Raw genomic sequence first — 18,841 nt, 5'->3', positions numbered from 1 at the left:
CAAGCAACCATCTAGCATGCAAGAATCCAATAGCATACATAGAAGCAAAAATAGAGAAGAGAAGAGCTCATAATATTATATTGTAAGGAATGAATATGTAGTACTTAGTGTTAAAATTGACTTATATACAAGTGACTAGTTTTCAAACTAGGCCAGCCAAACTTAAAAATGGTCCAGTCACTATTACTAATCATAAGCAAGTATGTACACGAAGTCCTTAGACTTTTCTTATTTGACATTAAGCTCATGTTAAGACCGTTTTATATGTTCTAGTGCCATCTTAGAAAAGATAAGCGCTTGTTGGAACATGTAAGATAGGGGAAGTGCCTTACAATAGGTTTGGGGATGAAACCATATTAACGTATGAAGTGGTTTAACATCAATTGTTGCCTCTACCCCACTACCAAATGAGGCACAAAATGTTGTGCCAGGTCACCATCGAGAAGCATATATAGACGATAGATTTCACCTTTAGTATTACCACCCACCTCAACCAATCCTACCACGAATTATGCTTGTTTTTAGAACCTGAATAAGAAAAGCTATAAGTCTTATGAGCAATAAGACCAATATGGGTAGTACAACTAATTAACAACATGACACATAGGCTGCACTTCAATGCTTTCAATGCAATGACCTGTACTGTGTTCCAAGTGTTCTCACAAAGACCCCCAGAACTAAGCCCTTGAACCCCAATGCTGTGTCTTAATATTGTCCCATATGGGGGAACATGCCATAAGTGTGGATTCAAGCCCCCAATAAGGTGACAATTACCACAATAGCAAGAGTATCAGAAGAGTCACCACACCAAGTGCCTTAATTTGGCACATAGTCCCCAGGAAAAAACAAGGGGAGTAGCCAAGCAAGTTTCCAAGGTTGCACCGAAATAGAAAGCTCAAGCTTTAACTTAAAAGCAGCCAACTCTAAATCCTAAGGCTAAAAAAGCCCAACAACCAGATAACCACCAGTCCATATAAAGACTATGCAAACAAGTTGTGAAGGACGATGACAAGCAGTTTGGACGATGACAAGCAGTTTGGACGACGAGAGTCTCAAAGCTTCCTTCTTTGGTGGAGACAGTAAAAGACCGCTTAGAGTATATCTGGACACGACGAGAGGCCCCATAGACTATTGCAACCTTCCCAAAATACTAAAGGAAAATCCCAATCGTTGTTAACGAAAGTAGGAGTAAAGCATGCTCAAGATATTGTAAAGAAATTACAAGCCTGCTTCCCTCTTTGGTGCAGATAGTAAAAGACTAGATCTGGACAATGAGAAGGCCCCCCCATAGAGTATTCCAACCTTCCCAAAAAGCTCAAGGAAAATCCCAACTGTGTTAAAAGAAAGGAGGAGTAAAGCATGCTCAAGATGTGTTAAAAGAAAGGAGGAGTAAAGCATGCTCAAGATCTTGTAAGGAAAGTGCACGCAAAATTAGAGCTAGTTCTTAAGCAAAGCTAAAATTAGGAAGGGAGCCTCATAACACATCCAAGTCTATGCCTAAACCAATGCCTATATGAGGAGAAGGCGTGAAGAAAGAAATAATTATGGAGCCCTTACCTTTAGAACCAATCAAACTAGCACAAAGCATCATTTGTAGTCCATCATCATCCACCCCAAGCTTAGTATCTTACTACAATTTTTTTCTTTGGAATAACCCTCTTTGGTAGGACCCCTCTCTCGAAACCTAGAGCCAAAGGTGGCGACCTTGTCCCCCTTTTAGGCCCTTCTACCATACCTCTCTTTTCTTCTTTAAGGCTCATTTTTGTTCTTTTATATAGAATATATATATGATCCCTTTTTGAAAAGCCATATTCTTGGCAACCATCTACCACTAAGACCCTCTATTGATCACTCTTTAGGTGATCGTGAATCTTATCCAAAATTTCTAAGAATATTCCTCCTAATTTTTAATAGCCTTTTCTCTAAATTTAACCAAATAAAAAAACATTATCTTACTCTTAGGAGTATTTTGTCTCTTACAGCTTCCTTCCCAGGCTATCCTTGTGTCATGAGGTACCTTTTAAAGCTTAATAACGTTTTGTGTAAGCTCTCAATTCAAATTTCTTGCCCTTTTCAACCGTAATTTTACACTATGCATCATTGCAAATATTCCTACAAAGAGTGCTACCCAAATATGAGGAGGAGACACCCACAAGAATGGATACCCAATTAATGCATAGACTTGATGTCAAACAAAACTTTCAGCCAACCAAAGTCATACCCTATTACTATTCCAAGCAAGTATATAATTTCATTAGGATAATAGTCATAATACAAGTGACACAAATGATAAGGTTAGACACATAAGGGAAATGGTATTGTGAGTGAAGAAGGTGACATGAAATCTAGTACATGTCAAGGCTTCAAGACATGGACTAGCAGGGTCAAAGAGTTAGAAGAAGAAAAACTATAGTTTTAGAGAAAAATATTTTGTTAGATAAACTGTGATGCCTTAAACTAATAATTGGTGATAATTCAAACGCAATTTCGTGTGCTAGCAATTCAAATTTATCATTTGTGGAACTCAACTTTATCACGATGATGAAGCTTTGTTAACAGTAATTTACCTACTTTCATGGTAAATTGGAGGGTCACTAGGTCACCAATGACATGTTCTTAAAAGCAATGCACTTCTAATAAGTGGCTAACAGTATGCGACATAATCAAGGTTAATTAACACTAAAAAATACATAACGAATAAATATTCATCGTTTTATTTCTTTGGAAAAGTGCATTTGGAACAAACAAATAAATAATTCAAGTTCCACAAAAGACTAAACATTGAGAGTAAAAACCAAACCCGTATATGTCAATAAAAATGAGGAATTCATGATAAGAATAAGATGCTAATATGATATGGTAGTAGATGTGACCTAGATTTAAGAGATAAGAGGTGAATTTATGGAGATATTACTTAAGCTCTTGAGTCAGGTTTCCTTCTTAGCCTATCCTTGACTTTTACAGCTTCCTTCCCAGGCTATTCTTGTGTCATGAGGCACCTTTTGAAGCTTACTAACATGTTTTATAAGCTCTCAATTCAAAGTTCTCACCCTTTTCAATCATAATTTTACACTATGCATCATTGCAAATATTCCTACAAAGAGTGCTACCCAAATATCATGAGGAGATACCCACAAGCATGGATATCCAATCAATGGCATAGACTTGATAACCAAAACTTTAGCCGATGAAAGTCATACCCAAATGCTATTCCAAGCACATATCATACTTTCATTAGGATAATGATCATACTACAAGTGACACAAATGATAAGTTTAGACACATAACGGCATTGGTGACATGAAATCTAGTACGCCTTAAGGCTTCCAGATATGGACTAGCAAGGTTAGAGTTAGAAGAAGAAAAACTATAATTTTAGAGAAAAATATTTTATTAAATAAATTGTTCTACCTTAAACTAATAATTGATGATAATTCAATGGCAATTCTGTGTGCTAGTAATTCAAGTTTATCAGTTGTGGTAACTCAAGTTTATCATGATGAAGCTTTGTTAATATGCTGCATAATCAAGGTCAATTAATACTAAAAAAACATAACGAATAAATATTCATCATTTTATTTCTTTGTAAAAGTGCATTTGGAACAAACAAATAAATAATTCAAGTTCCATAAAAGACTAAAAATTGAGAGTAAAACCAAACCATCAATAAAAATGAGGAATTCATGACAAGAATAAGATGGTAATATGATATGGTAGTAGATGTGACCTAGCTTCAAGAGAGAAGAGGTGAATTTATGGAGATATTGCTTGAGCTCTTGAGTCAATATAAAGGAACATAAAATTTATATTAATGTTTTAAATTATCCTTTGTGCTGGGATTGATTAATTATGTCAATTAGTCTCATAGACCGCTTATAAATTTAGAATCAATAAACAGGTCTAAATGTTTAAGATATACTTATTCCTTGATAACATCCAAGGTTCTTACTTAGATAACCTAATGGGTTATAAGAGGCTAACTTAGGAAATTTTGGTTTAATAGGGCTATTCAAGTTGTGAACAAGGTTGACACCCATGAAGATTTGTATGGTAGAAACTAAGTGCATGAACAAAAATGAGATAAATTAAAGATTTTGATGTTCATAACAATAGTCGTGGAGGATAGCCAATAACTAGAAAATGTTTTTTAAGTGTGATGAGACCTTGTGATGCCTCTACTACTGATGCAATTATGTGAAGAGCTTTTGTTAATTTGTGACAACTCTATATTGCATGATTAGATCTTATCACACGAGTGTTGTTTCCTTATTTTGAAAAATGTATATATTTGATCTTACCTTATAGTAAACAATGAAGGAGTTTAGAAACTCACTTATGGATTTAAAACATTTGTGTTATTTTGCATAATAAGTTTAAAAGAATTGATTAGCTAAAAGCCCTTTTATGTCAATAAGCCCAAAAGATAAGTTTTCTCTTTTGTTATCAATACATTGGGAACATTTTGGTTTCTTTCCTTCCATTTTGAGATTTGTTTATTTTGGCTTCTTATTGATATGCCATTAATAAGTTATTAGAACTATTTACCCACAAATCAATTCCATCGCAGGAACTAACAGAGTATGGGGCCTTACTAATTCCTCCAGCATCTTACCAAATAGAGCTAGTGTTGGTTAGAAAGTTAAACTATTGAATTGGTTAGAAAGTTAGAGCTAGTGTTGAAGACATTGTTTTGTCTCACAAGTCACCTAAAGTTAAACTTGTACTCCATAGATGGAATTTGGAGCACAAGTTTAATAATTCATCCATCCTCTTAAATAGCTAAATTGGTTGGAAAATTGGAGCTAGGGAAGACTCTGTTTTTTCTCACAAATGGTACTCCATAAGGAATTTGGGCATGACACAAATTCCTTATGGACTACAAGTCACCTAAAGTCAAACTTGTACTCCATAAATGAAATTCGGAGTACAAGTTTACTAATCCCTCCATATTCTTGCAAAATAGTTGAATTGATTAGAAAGTTGGATCTAGTGAAGACTTTTGTCTCACAAACGGTACTCCATAAGGAATTTGGACATGACACAAGTAAAGAGGAACAAATCTGTAAATTATAAAGGTCCCATTGTATCACCATCTTTTGATCATTTGACTCGGCCTGCATCTCACAACACTTAATTTGTCTCACAAGTCACCTAATGTTAAACTTGTCAAAAGCTACTCCATAAGAAATTTGGACATGACATAAATCAAGAGGAAATAAATTTGAAAACTCTAGTGTAACGTCCTCTTTTAAAATCATTTGAAATCAATATGCATCTCATAAAACTTGTCTCATAAGTCACCTAATGTTAAACTTGTCACCTAATGTTAAACTTGTCAATGGTCCTCCACAAGAAATTGAACTCAATGGTCCTCTAAAAGGTCCTAGTGTAACATCCTCTTTTAAAATCATTTGAAATCAACATGCATCTCACAACACTTGTCTTGTCTCACAAAAAACCTAATGTTAAACTTGTCAATGGTCCTCCAGAAGAAATTTTAACATGACACAAATCAAGAGGAAATAAATTTGGAAATTCTAAAAGGTCCCAGTGTAACACCCTCTTTTAACCACTTAGAAATCAAATTGTATCTAGTGCACCGAACACACATGATGGCATTAGCATAGACATAGAAGAAAATAATTTACTAACCTCACCAACCCAATTGTGTAGGCCCAATAGCTCCATATCACCCTCAATTTGAAATCAACTACATCTAGTGCACCAAACACACATGATGACATTGGCATAGAAAAAAGAAAAAAGAAAAAAGATAATAATTTGCTAACATCACCAATCCAACTAAAGGCCCAATATCTCCATATCACCCTGGATAGTAGGAGAGATACGGATGGGGTGAAGCACCCAAGTTTGAGGCCTCCACATCACAAACCGTATTGCCCATGTTGGTGGTCGCATCACATACTAGAACTTGACAACCACCACATGAGGTTCGTAGCAATCCATTATCCACCTCAATAGCTAAACTATATCCACATCCACATGATATAGCATGGTAAGGGTGCTCAGGTTTGTCCGACTCTCACCGAAATGGGTCAAGGCAAGGTGAGAGTTCCATGTGTGATCGAGATATATGGGAAGCCATGCAAACGACCACAAGGTACCCTCGATCGAGATATATTTTGTCTGTGTGTGGCAAATCACAAAGCCATGTGAAATAATAATAAAACATTCATTATAAATTTAATAACTCGATCAAGGTACATGGATGTCATTGTGGCCGCATCAGCCCAAATCCACCATCAAATATAGATAAATAAAATAAGTAGTAACTCTATATGTAATTTATATTCTCATCTTTGAAGTGTGACACAAGGAAAATATATACATTTCTTGTAAATTGATTGAGTTACGTAAAGCGCCACTTCATTATAGATGCTTGTTGGCACCACGTGGTTGGCTATGGCTAAAACCTTAACCCTCAAAAACTCAATTGAGCTCCTCTAAATTGTCATTTTCTTCTTATTTTTTCTTATTGTTGACACTGACCTGTTGTGCCGCAAAGATTTTAGAGTTTGTACACTTGGAGATTATGGATACCAAAGCTTCATCTTCTTCGAGCAGGGAGATGATTGGTCTCACCGTTGGGACTACTCAAGAGTGGATTCTAGATAGCGGTGCTTCCATGCACATGACTCCGTCTCGAGAGTTGTAACACAATCTTCCAAGGCAAACATGTCACATCTTTATTGGTGACAAATCCACTATCCCGATTCATTAGTGAGGGCAGGTTGGAGATCATTCTCGATGGCACAGGGGGGAAGCATTTCTCTGGGGTTCTTTATGTTCCATCTCTTGGCTTTCATCTTTTGTCAGTGCATGACGTTTGCAAGACTGACATGTGGGTGGAGTTTGATGAGCATTTTGTTGCTATCCGAGACAAAGCAACATGCCATGTTGTTTGGGAAGGTGGAGTGGAGAATGGGATTTGTAGTATTTGTGCTAAAGCTCAACCTCTGGCATAGATGAGCTTCTCATATATGCACATGCGTTTAACATAGGCATCGCATCCACCAAAGTAAAAATCCTTCCAAATTTTTCACCTCTTGCTCTAGAACCTTAAGTGTGTCATAATCTTGTATAACACACCCATCTGGATTTGATTGTTACTTGCATATTTTGCTCCACAATCTGTCTAACTAACACCAAGTTCTTTGTAGTGCCTGGAACATAAAGAACATTGCTTAAATGTTGAATTCCTCCTTTGAGAATCTCCAAAGGTATTCTTCCAATGTGAGTAGTATGACCTGGTGTATTATCTCCAGTGGATACACTCATCTTCTTAGTGAGCTTTTTTTGAAGCAAACAAGTCTTCTCTTCTAGTCATGTGATTTGTACATGTGGAATCTATGTAACACTTTAACAAGGATAAGATGCCACCAAGTGAAAAACCAAAGCCTGTGTGGAAGAGGGAGTGGACAAAGCTTTGGCCTAATCAAGATCCTAATGGCATTTAAGGTCCTATTGTCAATTATTAGGACACTAATGATGTTTAAGCAAGACTAACACACCTTGAAAAGTGGCAATGGAGGAGAGTATATGTCATGAGGCTTTGATAAATACTTAAAGCAATAGGGGGTTGACTCCAAGATGCACACCACAAAGGAATAGAGTGGTAGAAAGGAAGAATCGGAACATTGTAGAGATGGCAAGCCATGTTTTATGAGAAAAACATGCCAGATTATTAGGCAGAGGCATGTAATTATGTGATTTTCTTTATTAATCGATATCCAACATTGATTAACTCCATAAGAGAAGTTCATTGGGTGGACAAAAGCCTAATATGGCAAACTTGAAATTTTTTGGATACTTATATTATCCACATGTGCAAAATGAGATATGAACAAAGCTTCAGCTAAAATCTTTGAGATGTGTGTTCATTGGAATTGATTTGCAAAAGGGTGTCTACAAATGCTATGATCCTACAAACAAAAAGATGTATGTTAGCAAAGATTTTGACTTTGGATGGAATGAAAAGTATGAAGATATCATCATCAAATATGAGCCAAGTGAGGTTTAAACTCTTCACAAAGATGTAAAAGAGGAGAAGATGTCTCCATGGAAAGGTCTTCGCACCATCACGGGGAACCAAGCACTAGTGGTCCTCAAGGAGTGATTCCTCAAATCAATCAAGGGAGTGAAGATTTTGAAGAAATTCAACCTCAAAGGTCTACAAGGGTAAGACATATAGTTCAAAGGTGGACCTATGACTCTTTTATGGTTTAAAATTATGCTTATATGAAAAGGTGACATAATTAGAAGAACCAAAAAGGTTTGACGATGCTATACAAAGCCATGGGTGGCAAGTGGCTATGGATGAAGAGATTGATGCTCTTCAAGAGGATCAAACTTGGGATCTCATACGATAAAAAGATGGCATAAAGGTCATTGGATGCAAATGGGTTTATAGGATCAAATGCAACTCATATGGAAGTGTAAATAGGTTCAAGGCAAGACTTGTTACCAAAGGATATATACAAATTTATGGAGTAGAATATAAAGAGACTTTCTCACCCATTTTAAAGATGGAAATGGTGAGAACCATCATTGCTTTAGGAGCAAATCAATGTTGGATATTTCATCAAATGGAAGTGAAGAATGCCTTTCTTAATAGTTACTTGAAGGAAGAGGTTTACATGGAATAACCTCAAGGGTAAGAAGACCTATATTATCCAACACATGTGTGCAATTTGAAGGAAGAGGTTTACATGGAAGGGTTACTTAAAGGAGGAGGTTTACATGGAATAACCTCAAGGGTAAGAAGACCTATATTATCCAACACGTGTGAAATTTGAAAGAAAGCTTTATATGGATTAAAGCAAGCACCTCGAGCATGGTTTGACAGATTCTCGAATTATTTGTGAGAAATATTGGCTTAAACAATAGTTGTGCAGATCCTTCACTCTTTGTAAAGATGGAAGGAAGCAACATTATAATGTTGGTACTTTATGTGGATGATCTTATTTTGACAGGGAATAATGAAGAAGAGAATGAAAGGCAAAATCATAACTTTATATGTAAAGGACTTGGGAGAGCTAAGACATTCATTCAAGTGGAAATAATCAAAGGAGAAAAATCATATGTGCTTTTACAAACAAAGTATGTCATGTACATGTTGGAATTGACAAATTGCAAACCTATAGCTCACCTTTGGAGGTGAATATGAAGCTTGAAGCAAACAAGGAATTGATATTTGAAGATGAAACCTTGTGTACACAACTTGTGGGAAAACTCATTTATCTCACAATTACAAGGCCAGATATTGGTCATGCAATTAGAGTGGTAAGCTAGTTTATGCAAAGCCCAAGGAAATCTCAAATGGATGTAGTGGGAAGAATCTTAAGATATGTCAAAAGCACAATAAATCATGGACTTGAGTATTAGTGTGAAGATGAGTTTAAAATTCATACATTTTGTGATGCTGATTAGGCAGGTGATCCATCAACACAAGAAGAAGCACCACAACCATGTGTTGCTCAATTCGAAATGGTTTTATTTCTTGGACATTAAAGAAACAATGTACAACAGCCTTGAGTACTAGAAAAGTAGAATATAGAGCTTCAACACAAGCATCATGTGAAGTTTCATGGATGCAACAACTCTTATCAAACTTGGAGATAACCTTGAAAGAGCCATTATCTATATACAATGATGACTACATAAGTTCTATTCAATTGGCCAAGAATCCAATGTTTCATGCTCAGACAAAACACATTGAGGTACATTATCACTTTGTAAGAGAAAAAGTTCTACAAGGTCAAGTTGATCTAAGGTTTGTTAAAATTGAAGACAGATTATAGATATATCTTCACCCAAAGCATTAGCAAGAGGGAAGTTTGAAAAGTTTTGAAGGCTACTTGGAGTTGAAGACATGAACAACATCCCAACTTGATCTTGAGGGGGAGTGTTGAAGAAAACAAGATCAAGTAATGTAGAGCCTAGAAATAAGCTCAAGTAATGTAGAGCCTAGAAACAAGTTCTAAGTTAATTGTATTTTGATAGTAATTATAAAATAGGAAATCTTGCTTTAGATTTTTTTTTAAGAAAAGCAATTTGCTTTTTTGTAAATGTGTATATAAGGCAATTGAGCCAAGCATGATAAACAAGTTCAAGATTTGGGCTTCATCTCTTTAACAAACCCTATGACCATCCACAACATCCTCATTGAGAGTGTTCTTTGGTATAGAGCGCCTCAACAAATAGGAGTTACAAGCTGCTCTCCTCATTGCCATCAAGTGCAATGAGGTGACAATAAATACATCATCCATAGTTAATTAATCTCCATAATCTAGTCGTAGTCATAAATAAACATGGCACGAGCATCATGTGATGCATGTACAACATGCATCGGATGCTTTGGCATCTACATTTCCTCTCTTAACACTCTCACCAATAGCATCAAGAAACCTATTGAGAACCTCAGTCTCCCAGTCTCCTCTCTCTCACTACTACTGGAAAGAACCCTACACTCGGCCACATCTAGATGGTCGATAAAGAATGTGAGAACGAATGGATTGTAACAAGGGTGTGAGAAAAAGGTAAGAATGATCTTTGACTCACGATAATATACGAATGACTTGGCTAAGGTGGCTCTCCTACCCACATTCTCACTAAGAAGAGGAGGAGGAGGAGGTTTACATGGTCATTTCAAAATAAGGGGGGCAATGTTAGGGAGAGGTGGAGGAGGGCTCACACAGTGGAGGAGATAAAGATGGGCTTGGGTCAATGTCAATGTCAATGGCTACTTGTTTGGCATGCTCTCCACTCTCCTTTTATGCTCGCAAGCTATTCTCTTCCTCTCAACTTCATGAGACTCAATGGCTACTTGTTTGGCATGCTCTCCACTCTCCTTTTATGCTCGCAAGCTATTCTCTTCCTCTCAACTTCATGAGACTCATGGGCGAGGGAATACCTACATCTATGAAATTTCTTACTCCAAGACACCAAGCTATGATTAAATGAAATAAGCCTAAAAGTTTATGCATTTTTAGGAAAGAATGCTATCTTATTTTACATTTTATTAGATATTTTAATTCATAAGATAATATTTGCATGTTTCAATTGGGCAATTATGTATTGATATATGATATAAGTTGTGGAGATGAGATATAATTTCTTAAAAATATACATATAATAGTTTATTAGATTTTGATATTGCATTTTTTTTATTTTTAGACTAAAATTGGTAATTTTATTTCAAGATTTTTAAAAGGATAAATTGAAAAGTAAATATTGATATGCATCTATAATTTAAAAAATAATAAATTCTTAATTATAAGAATAGTAAATTATACCTCAAAATTAATTACATATATATATATATATATATATAGCATTAATAAATATTTATTTTTTAGAAAATGTTCTAATATTTAGGCTACCTTACATCAAATGGTCACTGAGGACATGTGTACTACTTCACTTGATGCCCCCTTCTCTGTTGTGATAAGGAGTCCATGCAAGGGATGATGGCCTTTCACCCACCTTTTTTGTGACATTTTGGGATGCCTATGGGAAAATATATTACTATTGCCCTTCATGAGATAAATTTTCTTCTCTTACTAAGGTGGTGATAAAGGAGGTGGTGAGTATGCCTTCTTCTCTTACTGAGGTCTAATTCACCTCATCCCAAAAAGGTGGTGATAACAAAGGCCTAGCACACTGCTTGGGACATGTGTACAAAATACTTACCAAGGCAGTAATAAGCATGAGGTTGCAGATAGTATTATAGGGATGTGATTCATGATATACATAATAGGTTCCTTCAAGCATCTTTGATAATATCGGAGGAAATTTATTGGGCTACGAAACTGTCTCTAGCCATCTTATTGCACCACTTTGAGAAGGCATATGATAGAGTTGCTTGGGATTTCCTTGATGAACCCTTAAATGCATCGGATTTTCTTGAAGGAACCCTTAGAGGCATGGGATTTTCTTACATCAAGGTAAGTGACCAGGGGGGATGATGGCCTTTTACTCCACGCATTATGCCAAGGTAAGTGTCGGGCAGGGATGATGGCCTTTCACCCACGTTTTCACAAGCTAGTAGCCAAACGCTTCTTTCTAAGCATTGATAATCCTTGGAAGAATATCACTATGTTTCAAATCTCTAGATGTACGCCTCAAGGTGGTGGAGATTGGATGCTCAATTCATGTTTCATCTTTAGGGCACCTTCCTCTCTACATCTATCTTGGAGCAACATGAGAACTTTTTGAGACATAGGATTCCTAAATTAGAGGATGACGCTGATAGATAACCCATTATGTGGAATGACCTTGTTAGAGATAAGGCTAGGTAACCCATTATGTGGAATGACCTTGTTAGAGATAAGGCTAGGTGACCTTTAGTGCGTCTACATATATGCAATGGCCAAGCTATGAGACATACATTGAAAGTTCAAGTTATTTCTTAAAAGTCATTTGAAAGTCGTCCTATGGATCAAAAACTTACATCCACCTAGTACCTCATATGGATCGATTAAATTGATGCAGCTACATATAACTATACCTCATGAGTGGATTCACGATACCTCATGAGTGGATTCCTAGTACATTTCACGATCAACATCATCCTATGTGGTTAAGTGTTTTCTCCAAGACAAGAGTGCCTTTAAAAGTGTCAGCCTTGCTAGATGATCAAGATGAGGAGGGAGATCATGGAGATTGATGAGATGTGATATGCATGAGATTATTCCCGATACTACCCTTCATCCCCAATGTGAGTAGTTAGTCGCTCAGGGAAGCACTAGCAAGTTGACCCTCCACTTTGTCATTATGACCCAAGGATCTTGGTGCTTAACTACTATCCTATCAGATATCTTCATTGGTGTCCTAGTGAGTGGGAGTGCATTGATGTAACTAATCCTATAAAGAGTCAGCCTTTTTTCAACTACACTATCCATACTGCCATACTCCTTTTACTTGGACAGACTTAGAAGACTCCTACACTCAAGTTGCACTGGGAGAGTTATGACATTACCCCATTTAGAGGACTCCTTCACTCAGGTTACACAAAGGGTTACCCCATTTATTCAAAAGAGATTTTAGCATAGACTTTGGCTCTCATACAAGAGATATCAAAGGAGCCAAATCTCCCACTTCTTTTAGTTATTCTTACATGGAGACTTCCCCATTAACAAGTGGAGGGATACTTTTGAAGCATGCCCCAAATTCCTGGTAGCTTCTCACACAGTACAACATTGCATATGGGGGTGGGTTGTAGAGTTGTTTAGAGGATTTGGGACTCTACAGCTCAACTTATGAGAAAATTGAGGAGAGATACCATTTATGTTACTTGGGCTGCTATTTCTTATCTCACTTAATCTACTCCACATATATTTTTGAGCGTAGGGATCTGGACACCACCATAATGATATGTAAAGGTGTGGCCCAAAGTTACATGTTATTGGACAGTCCCTATGCACATTATATACCACCTATACAGAGGATTGACACTACTTGGAAAATCATTACCAGGATCACAGCTTGACAGATTTGGAGAGCCGGATAGAGAGAGGTTATATAGGGTGAGTATTCACATATATGACACTCAAGGAAGCATTTGTACTATATCGGTAGATATTATTCACAGTCTTATGACCACATGGACTTATATATAAGGACCATCTAGATTTGCACAAGCAAAGCATATTATTTTCATGAGGGAGTGGGATCAAGGGTGTAAGATTCCTCCCTCCATCTTTTGAGGTGTAAAGGTGTAAGACCCTCCCCTTCTGTTCTTGTAATTATTCCCCTCTCTGAAATAGAAGAAAGATCTTATTTTAACCTGTTTTGGCCTAGAGAGAAAATGTCTAGAGAGAGGTAATCCAAAATTGAGATATCTTTGGATATAAAAATTCTTCTAATGTCTAAAATGGATTCCCCTGAATCAGAAGTTCAAAATGAACTTTCCAATGTGCATTAGAAATTAATTGAACATGGTGTAAGGGACCTTAGCCTAAGGGTCTACATTTTTTAAAAAAATTAGATTATAATCTAATTAAGGTTCCAATGGGCCAATTGGATTAATCCAAGTGTTGGGATGAGATAAATCCAAAGAATAAAAGAAAATACCCAAAAATGAGTAAATGCTCACACAAGATGAAGAGTTGACTGAGTACAAGGATTATTAGTTAAAAATTAAGAGATATTACTTAAAAAATGAGATATTTTAGAAAAATGATGCATTTTTAACACCTTGGTAAGGAGAGGGGGACCTTTGAGGTAGGCACCTTTTTCACATGTGTGGAAGGGTTTTTAATTCAAAAAATTGTGATATTTTTTATCTCTCCTCTCTCTTGGATCAAACCAAATCAAAAAGGGAGCCAAACTGGTCCAAATCTTGTCCAAATTGAGTCAAACTGAACCTAGAAAATTCTAGAACCCAGCTGGACTTGGTTAGTGGCCTCCCTCACCTACAAATAGACCCTCATTCCTTTGTATGTTCATATTGAAGCTATACTATGCTAGTATTATATTAAAATAATCATATTTTCTATTATCCCTTAAATTTTCCTCTCTCTTGGGAGCTTGGAGCTTCTCTCTCTCTACAACAACTCTTGGAGTTACTCTTCTCCTCTTGGTGGACCAATTGATTGGTCGGGGGCTTCACTGCTAACAAAGAATCAAGCCAAACTTGGAGGTAAATTTGATTTATATGTTTTTTTAAATTATCTCAATAGCTTTCTTCTTCTCAACCCCTCTCAAGCTTGAGAAGCTTCCAAAATGATTGTTTTAATTCAAATCAAGCTTTCCCTGAGAATCGTAATGTTTAATTAAAAGAAAGTGAATCGTTATGCTTATTTGTAATGCTTTCTTTAAGTAAATCTCTCTCTCTAAAGGAATAGCCATCTTTATGGCTAAATCCCTTGGAAAAGGATGCTTCTCAATGATAGTCTCTTAATTCAAAGCTAAACTCTAAGCTTGATAAGCTAGAGATTAAGAAAATGATATTTTCATGATTTTGTGCTATTAAAATAATGGTAAATTCTTTTGGATTATTTATGAGTAGTTAAAAACCACTTTGATTTAAATTCATAGTTTGATTTTAAGTATAAAAGCGAAACTACTATCATATTTTCATTACAAGCTTTTATTCTTTTAGAAAAAAATTAAGAATTATCAGTAATAGCAACGAAGCTATGGTAATATTTTTAAAAAATAATACATATCTTATTTTATGCATAATGCTAAAAGAGGACTTCCTACCATATTCTAGGATTCGACATCCTATGCAAAAAGAATGATTTTTATCATATTCATGGGATATAAATTTTTAGTATTTATGCATAAATATTTAATTAAAAGAAAAGAGAAATTTTTGGTAAATTTATTTTTATGCAAAAAGAGAAATTCCCATGATATTTGAGATCCAAGTAATTAAATGGTAAAAGAGGAATTTTTGGCATAATGTAAATTATGAGTATTTATCAAAAGTAAAATTTTGAGTATTATTTTTTTTTTAAGAAATATGGGTAGAATTGATTTTTGTAAATCCCATGAATCTTTTACTCAAAAAGAAGAATATTGAATATATCTTGCTTGAGAAATTTAAGAAAGAATATGAAAATATCCATCAAGAAAACTTGGATAATTCTTATTCAGAGAAGAGAATCTGGAATCCCTGGGAGGATCGAGGATCCAATGAGTAAACGGAAGTTTAGAATTAATTCTCATTAATGAAGCTTAAGTAATGAAAATACATTACATAAATGCTCTTTTTGAGTTTTTACTATTCAATTCTAATAAGGTTTATTCTTCCTTTTTAAACCTTCAACAACACTCTGATATGTAGATTCAATGGGATCGAGAAAAAGTACCTTTATCTAGGCCACGCAATTGGTAGAAAACTTAGAAAAGTCTTATCAGTATCGAAAGTTAAAAACGGTGCTAAAAGTGGATATGATAAGATGTGATGTGGATCTGAATGAATGTAAATGAATGTGATGTGATAAGATGTGAATGTGATGTGATAAGATGTGAATGTGATGAGATGAGATGTGAGTGGATGTGATGAGATGTGATGTGATGTAAATGGATGTGAATGTGATGAGATGTGGATGAGATATGATGTGATGTAAATGGATGTGGATATGAATGTGATAAGATGTGATTATATGTGAAAGGACGTGAGGTGATGTAAACGGATACGAATGAGATGTGATGTGATAGATGTGCTTGTGAATGAATGGATGGATGTGGATAGATGTGAATGTGAATGAATGGATGTGGATGAATGTGATGAGATGTGATTATATGTGAAAGGACATGAGGTGATGTAAATGGATAAGATTGAGATGTGATGCGATAGATGTGCTTGTGAATGAATGGATGGATGTGGATAGATGTGAATGTGAATGAATGAATGGATATGGATGAATGTGATGAGCTATGAATGGATGTGGTGTGATATGGATAGATGTGAATGTGATGTAATGTGGATGGAATGAATGTGATGTGATGTGGATAGATGTGAACAAGATGTGATAAGATGAGGATGGGTGTGACGAGATGTGAATGAATGTGGGGGGATGTGAATGAATGTGGGATGTGAATGGGTGTGATGAATGTGAATGGATGTGATGAGATGTGAGTGGATGTGTTGAGATGTGAATGTGATGTAATGAGATGTGAATGGATGTGATGTGATGTGGATTTGGTTAGATATGAATGGATGAGATATGATGTGGATAGATGAGATGTGATGCGATGTGGACTAGGGTATGATGTGCATGGATGAGATATGATGTGGATTTGGTTAGATATGAATGGATGAGATATGATGTGGATAGATGAGATGTGATGCGATGTGGACTTGGGTAGATGTGAAGTGATGTAAAGAGATGTGAACATGATGTGATGATATGTGGATGTGATATGGATCTGAATGAATGTAGATGGATGTGATGTGATATGAATGGATGAGATGGATGTGATGTGATATGTGGATGTGATATGGATCTGAATGAATGTAGATGGATATGAATGGATGAGATCTGATGTGGATATGTTGTGATGTGATATGATGAGGATAGATGTGATGAGATGTAATATGATGTGATTGGATGAAGACGATGGGAATACATATGACTGGATGAGGATAGATATGATGAGATTGGATGAAGACGATGGGAATATATATGACTGGATGAGGATAGATGTGATGAGATGTAATATGATGTGATTGGATGAAGACGATGGGAATACATATGACTGGATGTGGAATAAGCAATGTTAATTGATGTAGAAGAATGTGGAATAACGAGAAATGATGTGGAGGAACAACGTGAAAAGATGAGAGTTTGTTAGAAACTATATTTATGAAACCTGTTTTTAAATGACTGTTTTATGTCGAATGCCGGGGAAGCATTTTGACCATCTTGTGAATGAGACCTAAGTGATAAAGTTGCAATAGCTGGACGGAGAGTCAATGGAGGACGTCTCGCGTAGCAAGGTCAGCCGAGGTCTCGACCAACCTCGGTTCGATTTAAATGGTGAGCTTCCGGTATGGTGGATGAGGGACCAAGGAAGCGACCCTATGAGGGAGTGAAGCACTAGGTGACCTGCGAAGGAGATGAGAGGGTGATGACCATACGGTGCTCGGTCGCCGAAGATACCCACGCGTGCGTCGGGGAAGAAAATAGAACAAGTAGTTAGAGTTGTTTTTTCTAAACTCAGGCATGGATCTGGTTGATTGGCCTTGCTGGTCCTCAATGGATGAGTCCATGGCTCTTTTATATCGATCTGTTTGGTTGATCTTACTGATCTTCAATGGAGAGTCCATCTAGATTTTTCTTATGTGATTATATTTCTGGGTACTATGAGCTAGGAACTATTGAAAAGGCCCCTGAGTGAACAGGTGGTGAGCGTTCTGGTTGCCAATGATGCCATAGGTACATCAATGAAGGAATGATTGGAAATTAGAATTCAAGCTAGATATTTTGGAGGATTATGATTAGTGATACTATGGTTTCATTAAAAGATTGTTTTAAAGACAGCTGAATCTGTGAAATAGGCAATTTCATATTAGGTGTGTAAGTGGTGTGACTATCTTGAAGTTTGCTTGAAGCGCCAACTAGAGGGCCTAGGAACTCTTTTCCTTGGTACCCGGGGTAAAACATAACCAAATTTCTAAATGGATCTATCACTATAGTGGTTGGACGGTTGGCTAACCCATGGGATCGGCGGATGGGGTAGGTTGGACTGATGTATCCCTAAAATAAGACTCAATTCTGTTAAGTTACGATAGTTGAAGTAAATCTCGGATGAACACTTGCAAGTGGTATGAACACTTGCAAGTGGTCTTAGAACTTTCAAAAGGCATGAACACTTACAGTGGCCTTAGCACTTGCAAGTGGTACGACCACTTGCAAGTGGTCTTCCTTGATTTGACCATGTAACTTACGGGTTCGGTCGGATCAGTTTGGTTGGTTAAGGTTCTTGACTACGTTAGAATAGATTTTTCCCAGTGGAATCACCTATGTCTGCTGGGTGAGGGAAGTTTTTCTGGATTCGATTTTGAAAGAATCTAGGGATTAGTCTCTTGTCCGGATATCCGTGGGGCGAGGCCCCGAGTGGGAGACTCTGCCCCTGTGCAAGAAGTGCTACTTCCACTCCTAGCACCCCAGATTTCGTTGCGCGGAGGGGGCAGGGATCTTTCAAAGGGATTTTTTTCTCATCGACCCCCACAAGACTCTCTTGACACCTTTGTGCTCCAAATTGGTTGGGTGGGGTCACCCTACATTCTGGGATGAGGTTTTTTTATTTCAGCTTCTAGCCGTGATTTTGTATGGTCTACACACACTTAATAGACGTCTCCTTT

The sequence above is a fragment of the Cibotium barometz genome, chromosome 60, assembly GCF_041138505.1.
Source record: "Cibotium barometz isolate CiBa-2024 chromosome 60, ASM4113850v1, whole genome shotgun sequence".
In the NCBI taxonomy this organism is placed as follows: domain Eukaryota; kingdom Viridiplantae; phylum Streptophyta; class Polypodiopsida; order Cyatheales; family Cibotiaceae; genus Cibotium; species Cibotium barometz.
The sequence above is the reverse complement of the archived record's forward strand: the minus strand, read 5'-3'. Positions refer to the sequence as shown.